This window comes from Vulpes lagopus, chromosome 11, assembly GCF_018345385.1.
Source record: "Vulpes lagopus strain Blue_001 chromosome 11, ASM1834538v1, whole genome shotgun sequence".
Taxonomy (NCBI): Eukaryota; Metazoa; Chordata; class Mammalia; order Carnivora; family Canidae; genus Vulpes; species Vulpes lagopus.
The window spans coordinates 54442348-54460216 of NC_054834.1; the positions used below are offsets into that span (position 1 = coordinate 54442348).

The following is a 17869-nucleotide window of genomic DNA, read 5'->3' on the forward strand; positions in this document are numbered from 1 at the left end:
GGGAATTTTGTTAAAACATACATTCTAATATTATCCTGTAAAAATAGATACATATTTCTATTGACAACGCTGTGGACTTGAGCGTGGTTTATTAAGATAATAGTTTTCATAAACACTATAATCTTTTTTTACTGAACGTCCCTGGAACATGACATTTCAACCTAGGATTTTTTGACTTTATGATGATGATGCAAAAGCGACAGGCATTCGCTAGAAATCATACTTGTAACTTTGAATTTTGATATTTTCCCAGGCTAGTGATATGCAGTATGATTCTCTCTCTAGTGATGCTGGGCAGTGGCAGCAAGCCTCATGTTCTAGTCAGCCATGAGATTACAAGGGTAAACAACCAATACAGTTAAAACCATTCTGCACCAGACAACCATTCTATTTTTTTTTTATTTTTAGTACAGTGTTCAAGAAATTATATGGGATACTCAACACTTTATTTTAAAATAGACTTTTTGTTAGGATGTTGGGCCCAACCAGAGGCGAACATTTGTGCACTACACACATTTATGGGGGGCAGGGTGAAGCTATGATGTTTGGTTGGCTAGGTGAATTAAATTCAGTTTTGACCTATGATATTGACTTATGATATTTTAACTTATCATATTTTCCATTTGTGATTTATTGGGGAAGTAACCCCATTGTAAATCCAGGAAGATCTGTATTCCTGAATTCACATCTTGTTTGTTGCCTCTTCTTTTCACCCTCAAGAATTAAACCACATGGCAGAGGCACCAATAAGCTCACCACACCTTTGACACTGGACACGGAGCTAGAGCTAATTTCCTCACCTTCCTTGCAGTTACAAGGGTCCTGGTTGACTGATCTCTCATTAATGGGATGTGAGCAGAAGTGATACATATTTCTCTTCCACATCACACATCTAAACAAATTCCTCATCTCCTTTATGCTTTCTTTTTTCCATTGGCTGTTTGAATGCAAAAAAATCCAGCAGAGGACTCCAAAACCCAAGGGGATGATGGAACCAGGGGATAGGAAGATGCAGGGCTCTGGAATCACCACTTAATGGAAATACCCAGGAGATACAATGGAATAGGCGCTCCACATTACCATATTGTTTGTGTGAGTGAAAAAAATACTTTTGTATTGTGTTAAAATACTGAAGTTTGGGCACATTTATTGCAACTCTCTACATGTCCAATCAATAAAAATGGTTTGAAGTTAGACAACATATTTTACTCTATCCTGGGTGTACAACGAAACATTTCTATATCAACTGGCTTTCTCTATGACAGCAATCCAGATTCCTATTTTTTGGGGGGACACCAGATAGTTTAACTGGCTTTTGAACCTGATTACATTTGTTTGATGACTTATTTGGGGAATATTGCCACCAGATTTTTTCCATATCTTTGCCTAACTGTACAGTGCAACCTAACAGAAAACTAAAACCATACACTACCATAAACTAAGGTTCCTCCACAACGTGGGAAAGAACAATGGATTTTTCTTTCTAAATAGTTTTACAAGTTTACATTTACACAGTGAATTATGCTCCAATATATTTTTCATCTACATGGTTATGCCACCAATACTGCATGTCCAGCAATTTCATAGGAGGAAAGAGAAATCAGGAAAAATATTTTTTTACTGATGAACTCATTAACCCTTTTTATGATGTAATTTAATATAGCCTAGTATGCATTATAACAGTCATCTCAAGAGCAGTCACTTCCATGTAGAGTTACTATGGTCATTAAATCCAAATACAATGTTATAAAACTCCAGTGTAATTAGAAAAAGATCCTGAGCTATTTTTCATGTTTACAAACTCCCAAATATTAAATATCATTCTAGCCTGTTGGATTACGTTTAACTCTAAATTTTAAAACATCATCACAAAATGGCTATACACAAAGACAGAGGCAGAGACACAGGCAGAGGGAGAAGCAGGTACCCTGAAGGGATCCCAATATTGGACTTGATCCCAGGCCCCCAGGATCACACCCTAAGCCGAAGATAGACTCTCAACCACTGAGCCACCCAGGTGTCCCAGGTGTACAAGTTTTTGTGTGGACATATAGATTCATTTTTCTCATACTCCAATTTAACATTTTCCATTACCTTCTTACATGACATAAATGTACTATTTTTTTTCCTGTTAATTATTTGTTGACTTTCACATCTGCTAGGATCTAAATCCAAGAATTTTGGTTGCTTTTGTTCAGAGTGCCCAGAATAGCTCTTGGTATATGGTAAACAACCCAAAATGTTCATTAAATGAATAAAGCAATGTTCACATGTACACATGCAGATTGCATATTTCTGTTTCTAGGTAAGCCACTTTTTTCTATAGATTTCTAAATATTCATTCAGGAGAGACACAAAGACAGAGGCAGAGACACAGGCAGAGGGAGAAGCAGGTACCCTGAAGGGATCCCAATATTGGACTTGATCCCAGGCCCCCAGGATCACACCCTAAGCCGAAGATAGACTCTCAACCACTGAGCCACCCAGGTGTCCCAGGTGTACAAGTTTTTGTGTGGACATATAGATTCATTTTTCTCATACTCCAATTTAACATTTTCCATTACCTTCTTACATGACATAAATGTACTATTTTTTTTCCTGTTAATTATTTGTTGACTTTCACCAACACTTGCTAGGATCTAAATCCAAGAATTTTGGTTGCTTTTGTTCAGAGTGCCCAGAATAGCTCTTGGTATATGGTAAACAACCCAAAATGTTCATTAAATGAATAAAGCAATGTTCACATGTACACATGCAGATTGCATATTTCTGTTTCTAGGTAAGCCACTTTTTTCTATAGATTTCTAAATATTCATTCAGGAGAGACACAAAGACAGAGGCAGAGACACAGGCAGAGGGAGAAGCAGGTACCCTGAAGGGATCCCAATATTGGACTTGATCCCAGGCCCCCAGGATCACACCCTAAGCCGAAGATAGACTCTCAACCACTGAGCCACCCAGGTGTCCCAGGTGTACAAGTTTTTGTGTGGACATATAGATTCATTTTTCTCATACTCCAATTTAACATTTTCCATTACCTTCTTACATGACATAAATGTACTATTTTTTTTCCTGTTAATTATTTGTTGACTTTCACATCTGCTAGGATCTAAATCCAAGAATTTTGGTTGCTTTTGTTCAGAGTGCCCAGAATAGCTCTTGGTATATGGTAAACAACCCAAAATGTTCATTAAATGAATAAAGCAATGTTCACATGTACACATGCAGATTGCATATTTCTGTTTCTAGGTAAGCCACTTTTTTCTATAGATTTCTAAATATTCATTCAGGAGAGACACAAAGACAGAGGCAGAGACACAGGCAGAGGGAGAAGCAGGTACCCTGAAGGGATCCCAATATTGGACTTGATCCCAGGCCCCCAGGATCACACCCTAAGCCGAAGATAGACTCTCAACCACTGAGCCACCCAGGTGTCCCAGGTGTACAAGTTTTTGTGTGGACATATAGATTCATTTTTCTCATACTCCAATTTAACATTTTCCATTACCTTCTTACATGACATAAATGTACTATTTTTTTTCCTGTTAATTATTTGTTGACTTTCACATCTGCTAGGATCTAAATCCAAGAATTTTGGTTGCTTTTGTTCAGAGTGCCCAGAATAGCTCTTGGTATATGGTAAACAACCCAAAATGTTCATTAAATGAATAAAGCAATGTTCACATGTACACATGCAGATTGCATATTTCTGTTTCTAGGTAAGCCACTTTTTTCTATAGATTTCTAAATATTCATTCAGGAGAGACACAAAGACAGAGGCAGAGACACAGGCAGAGGGAGAAGCAGGTACCCTGAAGGGATCCCAATATTGGACTTGATCCCAGGCCCCCAGGATCACACCCTAAGCCGAAGATAGACTCTAACCACTGAGCCACCCAGGTGTCCCAGGTGTACAAGTTTTTGTGTGGACATATAGATTCATTTTTCTCATACTCCAATTTAACATTTTCCATTACCTTCTTACATGGCATAAATGTACTATTTTTTTTCCTGTTAATTATTTGTTGACTTTCACCAACTGCTAGGATCTAAATCCAAGAATTTTGGTTGCTTTTGTTCAGAGTGCCCAGAATAGCTCTTGGTATATGGTAAACAACCCAAAATGTTCATTAAATGAATAAAGCAATGTTCACATGTACACATGCAGATTGCATATTTCTGTTTCTAGGTAAGCCACTTTTTTCTATAGATTTCTAAATATTCATTCAGGAGAGACACAAAGACAGAGGCAGAGACACAGGCAGAGGGAGAAGCAGGTACCCTGAAGGGATCCCAATATTGGACTTGATCCCAGGCCCCCAGGATCACACCCTAAGCCGAAGATAGACTCTCAACCACTGAGCCACCCAGGTGTCCCTGGGAAGGACATTTTTAAGCATCATATTTCTTCATGCTTTCACTTTTTCATCAAATATGTATTTGACCTCTTCTACACAGTAGGAACCAGGTTCAGATTAATGTGTATAAAGGTGAGCAACCTAGAACATGTTCAAGAAGCTCACAACTGGATAATAAAAATGCATGTAAAGAAATAATAGCCAAGAGATAAAAAGGAACTATGGTAGGTGGAACAGACCTTCAAAGATGTCCACACACTAATCCCCAGAATTTATGGATATGTTATGCTGCATGGATTATAGGAGTTAAGATTACAAATGGAGTTAAGGTTGCTAATCAGTTGAAGTTAAAATAAAGAGAGTATCCTGGGTTATTCAGTGGACTCACCGTAATTACAAGGGTCCTTTGCAAGTGAGAGAAGCAGAAGAGTCTGAATGAGAATAGGAGACAGATGATGGAAACAGAGCATCAGAATGTTGTGATCTGAGAAAGATTCAATCTACCATTGCTGGCTTGAAGATGGAAGAACAAAGGAATATGGGAAACCTCTAGAAGCTGGTAAGGACAGAACAGGATTCTCCTCTAGAGCCTACAGAGAGGAATGTAGCCATGCTAATCCTTTCATTTTAGCCTGAGGTGATCCATTTCAAACTTCTGTCCTCCAGAACTGTTAGATAATATATTTGCATTGCTTTAAGCTACTGAGTTTGTGGTATAGCAGCAATAGAAAATTAATAGAGGTATCATCTGTCCTAGGTAGACAGAAAGATGAGAGGAAGGGCCCGAACCCCCATTTTGTTTATCAAGCTCTTGCTCTAGTGTGTACTATACCCAGCCCAAAATAAATTTTCAAAGAAGTAGGAGTCATGGTCTCTGCTCTTGAGGAAAAAAGTTTACAAACTAGTCAGATTTTCCAATGGGAAAACACGACCATATGGCAGAGATGTTAGAAGCACAAAATTGTGCCAACAGGATAATCAACCATCATTTACATGGCCAGCCATCCCAGAGAACTGGCAAGCAAGGAGCATCAGTGCAGCAGCTGTTGCCATGGCCCCAAATCCTATGATAGTGACTGAAAAAGAAACAAAACAAATGAGCAAATAGAAACCCTCTGAGATCTTGAACTTGTAAAATTGAGAGGCAGCATGGTGTAATAAAAAGGAGCACAGAGCTACCTTAGACCATCTGGATACTGATCTCAACTCTACTCCACAATAGGCTTGTGACCTTGGGCAAGTTACCCAAGCATCATCTTTTCCCTTATCTCTAAAATGAAGTTGATCCCTTCTAGCTATTCTCTGGGAACTGGCTGAGATCACTTCCAAAATGAGCCAAATATTCCTTCTTTACTATTTTTTATATAAAAAATATAACCAAGGACAATTTTAGTATTAAAGAAATGTTTATGTGTATGATTTACCTAACAATATTAAAAAATATATATTGATTACCTACTTCACGCCAGGCTGTTTCACCACTTTATAAATTTATATATTTATATCATATACACATCAGCATACCATATAATTAATCTAGAAAATATGTGAATTTATATAAAAATATATATAAAGAATATATGGACAGAATATGTTTAATAAAATTCCATAAGAGTTTTATAACTAAGCCAGCACATTTTGAAGATTCTAAATACATAATTGGAAGAGTTAAAAAAAATTTGATATGGTCACAGTATTGGTCAGGGTTCCCCAGTGAAACAACACCAATAGGATATATATATATATGTACACTCTGTGTGTGTGTATACTTTCATCTCAAATGGTTATGGATGGGGAGAAGTCCCAAGATCTATACTAAGCCAGTTGGATGCCCAGGAGAACCAATGGTCTAAATCCAGTCTGAGTTCAAAAGCTTGAGAACCAGGAGAGCTAATGGTATTAAGGTCAAATCTAAAAACAGTCAGACTAAAGACCCAATAAGGACTTATGTTTTCATTTGAGTCCAAAGGCAGGAAAGGACCAATATCCTATCTCAAGGCAAATCAGGCAAGAGAATTCTCTATTACCTGACAGTCCGTTAATGACCAAAAGCTATTGATTTCATGGACATATCTAATGGTCTCGAGAATACTCAGACTAGATCTATTTATGGTACAATAATCTTCTTCCACATTGACCCAAACTCTGGTAGCCAATTATCTATAGTGATGAAAAGCATTTGCTTTATCAGGTGGACCAGATGGTGGGATGAAGGGAAGGGTGGATAGGAGATCCAGTATCTAAACAGTCTATGTCAAAATCACATGTGACTATGACTGGACATTTTTCCAGAGAAGACATGCAAATGGCTAACAGACATATGAAAAGATGCTCAACATCACTCACCATCAGGAAAATGCAAATCAAAACTACATTGAGATACCACTTCACACTGGTCGGAAAGGCTAAAATTAACAATGTAGGAAACAAAAGATGTTGGCAAAGATGCAGAGAAGGGAATCCTCTCACACTGTTGGAATGTAAACTGGTGCAGCCACTCAGGAGAACAGTACGGAGGTTCCTCAAATAGTTACAAATACAACTACTCCATGATCCAGCAATTGTACCTCTAGGTGCTTACTCAAAGGATACAAAAAATAGTGATTTGAAGGGATATACGCACCCCAATGTTTATAGCAACTTTATCGACACTAGCTAAATCATGGAAAGAGTCCAAACGTCCATTGACAGATGAACCGATAAGGAAGATGTGCTGTGTGTATATTTGAGTAGTATATGGATTATTCAGCCATCAAAAATTATGAAATGGTGTCATTTGCAATAATGTGGATAGAGCTAGAGAGCATTAAGCTCAGCGAAATGTCAGTCAAAGAAAGGCAAATACCACATGATTTCATTCATATGTGGAATTTGAGAAATAAAGCAGATGAACACGGAGCAAAACAGAATACATGACAGTGTTTAATAATGCTATTTATTAAAGAATAGTAATCCTTCATGCTTCCAGAAAGAAAAAAAAGCACTGCTACTGAGGAGCCTCTCAGATATGGGGATTTTAAGGACTTGTTATTATTTTATTTAATTTCTGTTAAAAAAAAATCTCCTTTTTTTTTTACTTCTTGCTTTAGCCAAAGTACACATATAGTTATGGAGTTACATTTTAGAATTGCTATTCAGAAGGCAAGTGAACATATTCTATAATTAAGTGATACTTTAAGCTCTATTAAATTCTACTTAAACTCTATTAAAAGGCAAGCAACAATGGCTAAGCTATTTTTATTCATTCATGTTGTCAACAATCACTGTCATAATTAAAAAAAATTGATTTTACCGAAAGTTCATACATCTTAAGAAATCTTTGAGAATAATAAAAAGTAACCAAAGTAATATCTGAATGAGAGTCTCACAGTTTTGTTTAGTTATGTGTACACTATGCACATATGCTTACAGAGATACAGTAAATATTTATTTTAAAGAGTACTTCCTTTATCTTAATTTTTTTTTGGGGGGGGTTGCCTGGGTGGCTCAATGGCTGAGCATCTGCCTTTAGCTCAGGACATGATCCTTGGGTTCTGGGATTAAGTCCCACAGGGAGCCTGCTTCTCCCTCTGCCTCTTTCTCTGTGTCTCTCATGAATAAATAAATAAAATATTTTTTGGTACTTGTAAGAGTACCAAATATATAGAGTACCAAGAGTACCAAAAATATAATTTTTGATGACCTACATTTGTTTATTATGCAGTATCTTCATTTCTTCTCCTTTCAAGTACATCATTTACAACTTTTAGTATTTTTTTAAAGTTGTACGTGGGTTTTTATGTTTAATGCTTCTTTTATTCCCCCCAAGTTTTTATTTAAATTCCAGTTAGTTAACATACAGTGTAATATTAGCTTCAGGTGTGGAATTTAGTGATTCTTTTATATGTAACACCTGGTATTCATCATAACAAGTACCCTCCTTAATCCCCATCACCCATTTAGCCCAACTCCCCACCCAAACCCTCAACAACCCTCAGTTTGTTCTCTATAGTTAAGAGTCTGTTTTATGGCTTGCCTTTTAAAAAATATACTATTTTATTTAATAATCACAAAAAGTCTTATTGATGAAATATATTGCCATACCCAGTTACATTATATATGTATTCTCCATATGACATCTTTTTATTAAAGCTCTTTATAGTTTTTAGCGTATAAGACACTTTGAAAGTGTTTACTAGTATAGTTAATCCTTATTGTTTTTTTTTTATTTTTTTTTTTTTAGATTTTCTTTATTCATGAGACACACAGAGAGGCAGAGACACAGACAGAGGGAGAATCAGGCTCTCTGTGGGAAACCTAATGTGGATCTCAATCCCAGGACCCCGTGAGCCGAAGGCAGATGCTCAACCACTGAACTTCCCAGGCATCCTTAATCCTTCATGCTTTATATTATTTTTTCTAAATAGACATTAAATATTGAATTGATTTATACTAAAGTAGTTTTTTTTTTATGCTAAAGTAGTTTTCCTGCTTCTTTAAAAATGACACTCCTAGTATGCCCCCCCCCACCTTTTTTTAATGAAGGAGATGACACATCCATTCCTTTCTAGGCATGAACTGCAGAACCAGTGACTCTAGTACGTGTTATTCACAAGTACTGTCTTCAACTTCTTTCAGAAATGTGTTAAAAAAGGAAAAAATTATATGTTCTCATTCATTTGGGGGAATTTAAGTAATAGTGAAAGGGAATAGAAGGGAAGGGAGAAGAAATGGGTAGGAAATATCAGAAAGGGAGACAGAACATAACGACTTCTAACTCTGGGAAATGAGCTGGGGGTGGTGGAAGGGGAGGAGGGCGGGGGGGGGGTGAATGGGTGACGGGCACTGAGGGGGCACTTGATGGGATGAGCACTGGGTGTTATTCTGTATGTTGGCAAATTGAACACCAATAAAAAATAAATTTAATATTTAAAAAAAGGAAAACAGCATCCTATTGGTATAAGAATATTAAAGGGAAACTGTCTTAGTCAAATAGAGGCATTTTTTGCTTTGGTTTTTAAGTTAGTGTTTGGGATTTTAAGTCTTTATCATCAAAGACAATAACTTCAGAGTTATAAGATTATCAACCTGATTCCAAACCCGACATCATTCAACACTGAATCTTCTAAAAATATATTTTTTTCTCATGAGTATTGGGTATATTACATTGACACAGACAAATCAGACTTAAGTAATGACAACTAGGAGCTCAAATGTTAGAGTCAGTGATTAGATTAAAAAAAAAAAGAGTTTCAAGTGGTAAGGGCTACAAATAAGCATAAAGGATGGATATTCATAAAAGTAAAATAATGAATGGGTTTAGATTAGGGATTTTGGATCTTCAGAAGACATTAATCAGGTCAAATAAGTTTTTCAGATATGCAAGGGATAAACATTAGAATAATTCCTATCTAAAGAGTAGATTTGGATTGCTTCGTGTAAATCCCTAAGAAAAAACATTACAAAGTTGCTTTATGCTTTAAATAAGAATAACTCTTTTAGATATTAAAGCAAAGCTTTTGCTTTTAACTTATGAATGAATTATTAAGGCCCCAGACTAAAAGGACCTCAAGAGTCTATTAGAATCCAGGCAAGTTGGCATTGAAAGATTTCTGCTGTCATTCTTCAATAGTGACAACTTAAAGACTGATCACTGCTTTTTTGTATCCCTTGACATTTCATATACACTACACTTATCAAATCCATTGCCAAATATTCCTCTTTAAGCTAATTCCCTTTTTCTAGGCATATATAGAAGTATACCACACATAAAGAGAATGTAAAGTCAAATTATCAAAACATGGACACTCCTGAAACCTCAAAACAGGGCAATAAATAAGTCATGGCTAGAATTCCAGATGCACCCAAAACCTGGTCCTACCTCATTCACTACTCCTCCTTTCTCCTATAGTTACTTAATGTCCTAAATGTCAACACTGGAGATTAATTTACCAGTTTTAAATGAATCTTTATATAGAAGGATTCATAGATTTTACATTATGTATATTTATTCATATATTATATATGTTTGTTTTCATTTTTCCTTATTTATCCCATAGTCTTGTACAATTCTTTAACAACTTTTCTGTTATGCTTTTCTCTCAAGCACAGTGCAAAAAGTCTACTTTGAGGGATATGCATAGGTTCAAATATAGTAGAGGATTCCGAAACTCCTACATCATTGGTACTAATTTTTTGAGCATTTTCACTAGCCAAAACTTTACGGAGACAAATAATCAGCTATAGAATATTTAACTACTCCTTTTCACTTTAAGTAGCATTACACAAAGTAGGTGAGTGAAAACAGCATAGCAATATTGACAAATAACTCTGTTTACTCCACAAATGCTACTTATACACTCCTTGCTGAGTAAAACTAAGTCTCTTGGGTCTCAGTCTGATGTTCATATCAATGGAGGCATTCCAGGGTTATCCGTTAGCGTGGATCTTTACCAATTGGTATAATTTTTGTTCAGATCCAACACTTCTGGGTGTGTTTTTTTTTTGTTGTTGTTGTTTGTTTTTTTGTTTTTTGTTTGTTTGTTTGTTTGTTTGTTTTTCCTTTTGAACTACATTAGCTACCTAGGGACTGTGGGTGTGAGAATCCACTTCTGGTTTCTGTTTGCTTCTTTTGTTTGCTCTCCGCTGATGTTCAAGGTAGTTTTCGCAGACCTGGGTGCCTTTCTGTCACCTGTAATTACTTCTACTTGAGGCATGTAAATTACTAAACATTCTGATGTTTGAGATTTTCTAGCAGAGCTGCTTTAGGGTTTGACTTCTGTAGGAAGTGCAAGCTGAAATGACTTTCCTTTGGCCATTATTCACATACAAGTTGACTGCACATGGACATCAATTGCCTTTATCTATAGACAGCAAGATCCAGGATGACCTGGTTATGTCTTTCATCATCTGTCATGGAGAAGTCACCTGGGGGTTCATTTATTTTCAAGGCTTTTCCATCTTCACTGATCAAAGTTCTGGTGATTTCCCTTTCTTCTTTGTGGCACCTAATTTTTCTTGGTCTTTCCATTATTTTTGCATCTGTCTATAAGTTTCCAATGTAGATTCAGTTGTAAACTCAGAGAGGTTATACCAGAATGCTAAGTCTTCTTTGCTTTCATCTGACTTCTTTTGATTGAGTTCCGTTTCTTGTGTTTCTAGCATCTGGTGGTCTTTGTTCTCTAAAGATGATAGGATAGTAGTGATATCTGTGTATCAATGTCTGGCAAAGCCTGGGTAACTTTTTTTTTTTTTGTATGTTTTTATGCTATTTTTGAAGTTTCCTCTGAGCCACATGTTTCTGTTTTTGGCACATTTAAGACAATATGCTTTTCCTGCCTAATTATTGACTAATTCTGAAATTCTTGAATCCCTTCTGAGCTCCCTTTATCATCCCACACTTTAGCAACTCAAGAATTGCCACCATCAAACTCCTGTATCATTCAAAGTCACCATTCTGTTACCCATGCAAAAGAGCTCCTTCAGATAGAGGCTGTGCTGTGGCATTTACTATTGTCCAGGTCTTCAATGAAATTTACAGTGAAGTTAAATTTTGTCAGTACTTCAGATCCTTTCAAATTTTCCATTTTTTCAGAGTTTTTAAAAGCTAAATCAAAATATTCATATTTCTTGAGTTTGCTAACACCTAAAATTTTTCCAGTGGGATTATTCTGAAGGTATAATTTTGAAATCCTGACCCCATTAGTCAACATGATCTCTACTTCTTAATGATGTGAGGGGAGTTCCTCCAGGGGGGAAAGGAACCTAGTCATTCTATTTGGTTCTCTGTCTAATAAGATCTGTGATCCCGTGTACAGCACTTTTCTGGTTTGTAGGCCTAGAAAGACCGATTGGGACTTCAGAGACTGTTGGTAGTAATTTATACTTAAATATTTAAGAGTTCTGGTTGTACCACATCTTTATTAGTGTTTTGTATGGCCAATCTTTTTTGTTGTTGTTGTTTTAATTTTAGCCATTCTGGTGGGTGTGCAGTCATGTATCACTACAATTTTAATTTATACTTCCTTTATGATTACTGATATTGGTCCCCTTTCCTAAGATCATTGGAAACCTGAATGTCGTCTTTTGTTTAGTGTCTGTTCAAGTCTCTCAGCCATTGTTCTGTTTCTTTTTTATCCTACAGATTTATAGGGATTCTTTACCTAATTCAGGATATGAGCTCATTGTCAACTATTTGTGTGGCAAATGATTTTTTCTACTTTGTTTATTTACCTTATTGTGAAAAATTTCAAGCACATAAGAGAACATTCGCAAGAGAGCCTATGTCTATCATTATCCAGTTTCAAGAAATATTGCTCCATGGACAAACTAGTTTCATCTCTACTCCATCCACTTTCACCAACAATGGAATTATTTTGCTGTAGAAATTCCATACACACACACATACACACATTATCTATCTACCTATCTATCTTGTAAAAATATCAGCTTCCATTTTTGGAAGAGCAGAACTAATTTCCAAAATGTAACTAAAACATCCTTATCAGATAAAAAGTAACTATTGGAAAATATTTTTAAAATACAGTCTTATTTATTAATCTTTCCATTATGAACCATGCTTTTTTTTCTCTTATTATTTCCATCCTTTGGGAGTTAAAAATTTTCTTATAAAATTGTTTTAAAATCTTATTTAAAAAAAATAAATAAATAAAATAAAAAAAATTAAAAAAAAATAAAATCTTATTTTTTTCCCCCTCTCACATTTGAATTTAAAATCAATCTATCCATCTGGGTTTGATCTTCATGGGTAGTAGGGGTCAAGTTACTATTTTTTTTTCATGTATTGGTATTTATATAGCACTTTTTTATATTGACTTTTTTAATACTGTGCTCTATATTGTCACATTACTGTATATCAAATTTCTATATATGAGTGAGTCTATTTCTGAATTTTCTATTCTATTCTGTGTATTTGTCTAACCTAGCAGCAATATTACATTCTCTTAAATACAACAGCTTTTAAAATATTTACAGCCTTCAAAATAATTCTTGCTAACTAGTAGACCAGATAATCCAAAAATGTTCTTCTTAAAGACATCTTATCTATTCCTAGAACTTCATACATCTCAGTATATTTTAGAATCAATTCATCAACTTTTACAAGTGAAAAAGGGTTGGGAATTCTTAAGACTGCATTTTATCTATAAATCAATTTGGAAAGATGTTTATTGACTAATCTTGCAATCCATAAGGTGGTAATATTTCCTATTTATCCATCTATCTTCTTTAATTATTCTCAATATTTTTCCCCGATCAGATGTCTTATGTAATGTTTGTTAGATTTATTCCTACCTACATGACATATTTTGGTGTTTTTATAAATGTTTTTATATATGATTTTTATTTGCCTTATTGTTACATGAAAGTGCTAGATTTTTTTCACTACAGTTTGTTTTAAACAACTCAAAGTTGTTTCTTTTCTTTCATTTTTAAAAATATTTTATTTATTTGAGAAAAATTAGAGAGGGAGAGAGTACAAGCAGGCAAAGGGGCAGAGGGAGAAACAGACTCTCCACTCAGCAGGGGCTTGATCCCAAGATTCTGATGTTTAACCAACTGAGCCACCCAGGCACCCCTTTTCACTACCTGTGTATTGCTCTACCTTCCCAAACTCACTTATAAATATGCATATGCAGATTTTTTTAGATTTTTTATGTATTCCACATGTTCAGTCATATAATCTGTAAAACACCTATTTTTTTTCTTGAATGTTTTAGCTTATATTTATTTTTTCCTGGATCAGGGAGAATTGAAAGGAGGGATTATTTACTCTATCAGAAGCAGATGTGATTGATGAATTTCTCTTTCACAAAAACACCTCAAACTTCTAACCCAACTTTATGTCAAGAGAAGCATTTAAAAATTTTTGCTTTTCTTTAATCAATTTTTAAAAAAACAATTCATAAATTTATGTTATAAAATAGGTCCCACCAGGCCCCGTGACTCAGTGGTTTAGCACTGCCTTCAGCCCAGGGCGGGTCCCTGGAGACCCAGGATGGAGTCCCACATTGGACTCCCTGCATGGAGCCTGCTTCTCCCTTTGCCTGTGTCTCTGCCTCTCTCTCTGTGTCTCTCATGAATAAATAAATAAAATCTTAAAAAATAAAAATATAATAGGTCACACTATTATATAAATATAATATTAAAATTTATATATTATTATATATTAAATATATTTATATTACATAAATAAAATGTTATAAAATAGAACATCCCCTAATGGTGTTCAATTAATATAGTTTTCTGTACTGAGGTACTAGGCATCTACCCCTCTATGTTCTCATTGTTTGACTGTCTCTCTTCTACCTATCAGCCATTCAGTCTGTAAATGGTTGAATCAAAAACAATCACAAGAAGTAGTTAACCTTCCTGAGTACTTTCTACATAGAATATATGACCATCCGAAAAATATTTATATATATAATATATATATGATATTATAGGTAATTTCACAGGATGCTTTATTTATTTGTTTCTTTGTGCTTCATAATTTTGCATCTAGTAACTAACCAATAATCTAAATCAAGGACTATCAAACTATATGGTCCAAGAGCCAAATCTGGCCACAAACTAAGAATTTCTTTACATTATTATTCATTTTAAATAACTATATATATATATATATATATATATATATAGTCCTTGACCCCCAAATAAAGCTATATTTAATTCACTATCAGACAAGATTAAGTAAACACAACAAAACAAATCAAAACACTTAAGTGTTTCCACTTAATTGGAAGCCAGCTAATAGAAGGAATAGAGCTTTATAAAAGTGTGAAAAGATTTGGGTTTTCAGGTCGGTAAAACTTCTGGTAGTATTCTGATTATCAGAAACCCAAATTTATGGACTTAATTATATCCCACCCAAATTCAAACACTGAACCTCCAATCTAGTATCTTAGAATGGGACTACATTTGGAGATAGGGCCTCAAGATGTGATTACATTGAAATTCGACCCTTAGGTGAGTTCTAATACAATTTGGCTATTGTCCTTATAGGAAGAAGAGATCTGGGCACAAAGAGAATTATACCAGGGATGTGCAAACAGAGAAGAAAGACCATGTAAGGACATGATGAGAAGGTGAGAATTTGCAAGTCAAGGAGAGAACCCTAAGGAGACATCAAATCTGCCAAAACCTTGATCTTGGATTTCTAGCCTTCAGAACTGTGAGAAATTAAATTTCTGTTGTTTAAGACATCCTGTGTCTGGTACTTGGTTATGGTAGCCCTAGCAAATTAATAAAAGAAATTTAAAAAAAAACAAAAACAAACAAACAAACAACCAAACCAAACAAACAAACAAAAAGAAAACCAAAACACCTCCAACCAATGATCTCTGGTCCCCTGGGAACAATAGTATGATTTTCAAGAAAACATCCAAATGTTTCCATCAAAACATAATGTTTATCATGTCATGAAGTGAATAATCTTGCACATAACCTTATTTGTTTCTCTTCTACTTTTCCCTTTTTCTGTGAGCACTCTTTTAGTATTACCTAAATTTGAACCTGCTAGCAGAAGAGATGGGTAATAGAGTTTCTAGCATCTATGATTCTGATAAGTACAAAAAAAGGAAGTTCAACAAACAAGAGAAAATTAATTATTGTGGAGAGCAAAATAAGTTGAGGTACTTTCTCCTACAATCATCTGTACTGGGTCTAACTGTAATTGACTCTTAAACAATACAAGACCAATATTGTGCTTTCATCACGCATGATTTAACAGTCTCTTATACTTGGATGTGCTCATTTTCTCTCTGCAGAAAGAAACATAAAGTCTGATTAGTCACTATATTTATCTTTTTGATACTAATTTATATTGATTCACTTATAATTCCCTTCAGATATATTGAAATGAAATATTTTCAAATTCTATTTTCAGTTAAGAAGTGTTAGCTAGAAGACCAGTGTATCTCTTTGAACATTAAACAGATTAGACAAATTATCTACTTGAGGGCAATGGGAAGCCTCAGAGATAACTAAAAGGCTTGGGACACTAGAATGGGAAAAATCTCAGAAACTCAGAATCTCTCAGGGGTGAGCAGTCCACAGCACATTTGACCCTGAGGACACTTGTTGGAATTGCGCTTGGACAAAATTCTGAGAACTATGTGTAAAACCTGAAGAAAATTACTAAGGAATTATGAGGGCAGAGAAGCCAGAAGAATTTTTTTTCAATAAATTTGGAGTAAATTCAATTACATGACAACTATCCAGTTTAGGATGTTTATCAAATGTAAATAAAATTTACTGATTTAGAATTTAGGATCCATTAGGAAGAAGAACCCTGACAAACATATCAGACTTTTAGTTGTAAATCCTGGAATCTCAGAGCAATGCAGAAGCACACTGAGTAAACTGAGCCTGACCAGAGCTATACCCTAATCCTCTAATCTGATTTAGCATAGCTCCTGCTTGAATTGCCCACTACTACATTTAGCCAGGGACCTGTAAGATGAATTCTTTTTTTTAATAAATTAATTTTTTATTGGTGTTCAATTTACCAACATACAGAATAACACCCAGTGCTCATCCCGTCAAGTGCCCCCCTCCGTGCCCGTCACCCAGTCACCCCCACCCCCCACCCGCCTCCCCTTCCACCACCCCTAGTTCATTTCCCAGAGTTAGGAGTCTTTATGTTCTGTCTCCCTTTCTGATATTTCCCACACATTTCTTCTCCCTTCCCTTATATTCCCTTTCACTATTATTTATATTCCCCAAATGAATGAGAACATACACTGTTTGTCCTTCTCCGATTGACCTACTTCACTCAGCATAATAACCTCCAGTTCCATCCACGTTGAAGCAAATGGTGGGTATTTGTCGTTTCTAATGGCTGAGGAATATTCCATTGTATACAAAAACCACATCTTCTTTATCCATTCATCTTTCGATGGACACCGAGGCTCCTTCCACAGTTTGGCTATTGTGGACATTGCTGCTAGAAACATCGGGGTGCAGGTGTCCCGACGTTTCATTGCATCTGAATCTTTGGGGTAAATCCCCAACAGTGCAATTGCTGGGTCGTAGGGTAGATCTATTTTTAACTCTTTGAGGAACCTCCACACAGTTTTCCAGAGTGGCTGCACCAGTTCACATTCCCACCAACAGTGTAAGAGGGTTCCCTTTTCTCCACATCCTCTCCAACATTTGTGGTTTCCTGCCTTGTTAATTTTCCCCATTCTCACTGGTGTGAGGTGGGATCTCATTGTGGTTTTGATTTGTATTTTCCTGATGGCAAGTGATGCAGAGCATTTTCTCATGTGTGTGTTGGCCATGTCTATGTCTTCCTCTGTGAGATTTCTGTTCATGTCTTTTGCCCATTTCCTGAATGGATTGTTTGTTTCTTTGCTGTGGAGTTTAATAAGTTCTTTATAGATCTTGGAAACTAGCCTTTTATTTGATACGTCATTTGCAAATATCTTCTCCCATTCTGTAGGTTGTCTCTTAGTTTTGTTGACTGTATCCTTTGCTGTGCAAAAGCTTCTTATCTTGATGAAGTCCCAATA

General features: G+C 35.5%; 1 pseudogene; it reads right to left on the reverse strand.

Moving 5' to 3' along the window:
- Positions 1-10895: 10895 nt before the first annotated feature.
- On the reverse strand, positions 10896-11549 carry LOC121471554 (annotated as a pseudogene).
- Between the last annotated feature and the right edge of the window lie 6320 nt (positions 11550-17869).